We start from the raw sequence: 1,317 nt of genomic DNA, 5'->3' as shown, positions 1-1,317 counted from the left end.
CACTACCTGTAAAAGTATAGATATACTGAACTCTGTCATAAATATATCCTTGTACCGTTTCTGTGTTGCTGTATGTGTAAAAGTAGAAACTTTTAACAAATGGGATTATCAGGCAAGCTCACGTACTTGCTAAGTTGACAATAGATTGAATTGGTATTTATTTATTTTTTTATTTCTTCATTTATTTATTTTTTCATTTCTCCACCTATATTGAAAAAATGTTTGCCCTTTTTTTTGACTGACATTGATGGAAAGCAATGGCCAGTTCAGCATTCTAAACATTTATGGGCAAATGCTGAAAAATAGAAAATGTAATGACCACCTCCAGTGCAGGGTGAGTGTGAGGGGAAACTGTCTTGAGGTGCTCCTCCCCCCTCCCTCTTTACCTTTGCAAAGATAAGGAACACTTTTATATTTGATTGTGCTGTAACCTCAGGGTAATCTGTTTGGTATGGGGTAAAACTTGCTCTCTAAAAATGATACAAAAGGCTGGTTAAACTCTTGAGTGTATGTTTATGGATGTTCATGTATATTTCCTTAAGCTGTGGACAAATTGCATTTTTTCAAGCACAGCCTATTTTGATAGAAATCCACAATAGACATTTTAAAGGTCTTGTAAGATGGACTTACTCAATGTTGTTGCATTTGATCAAGTGTAAATTTTATACCTCATGTATCTCTTCCATTATTTTGATAAACAGTAAAATGTCTCAAAGATCATAAATGATAATGTTAATACAAGACATAGTTTTGGATACAGAGGATAAATGCAGCAAAAGAAGAGAGTAAGCAGAGTTCATTGTGACAGATATACAAGAAGGTATGAATGAAAATGAACAGTTCCAGAAGGTGAGATTATGGATGTCTATTACATATCTTCATTTTGGATTTTTTTCTCCAAATTCAATCATACCTTCTGCATTAGTCATGTGGAATTGGCTTATTTGTTGTAATGATGCAGGAATTCACTTTGTTCTCATTTGAAGTTGAAAATTAATTTGTCCTAGTGGGTGTCTTATCCTCATGATGCACTTTAAATGTTCACAGAATGAGATACAGTAGGTTGTATTATTTCTCATGTGCATCACCATATCATAGTAATTTGTTAGTGAAATGGGATGACTCAATGATCAAAAGGAAAAAGAGAGAATACACAGCATACACTCATGCATAGGTGGTATCTCTCAGTGTGCATTTAGTATGTACTTTTTTCACTATCTTAGATCCCCATCTACCTAAGTGTAAAGGGTATGAAAACTGCATTTATTTGCCTTATTTTTGTCACAGGCTTCCAAACTTGTCAAAGGAAATGAGTGA

Source organism: Penaeus monodon, chromosome 19 (assembly GCF_015228065.2).
Source record: "Penaeus monodon isolate SGIC_2016 chromosome 19, NSTDA_Pmon_1, whole genome shotgun sequence".
Classification (NCBI taxonomy): domain Eukaryota; kingdom Metazoa; phylum Arthropoda; class Malacostraca; order Decapoda; family Penaeidae; genus Penaeus; species Penaeus monodon.
The sequence above is the reverse complement of the archived record's forward strand: the minus strand, read 5'-3'. Positions refer to the sequence as shown.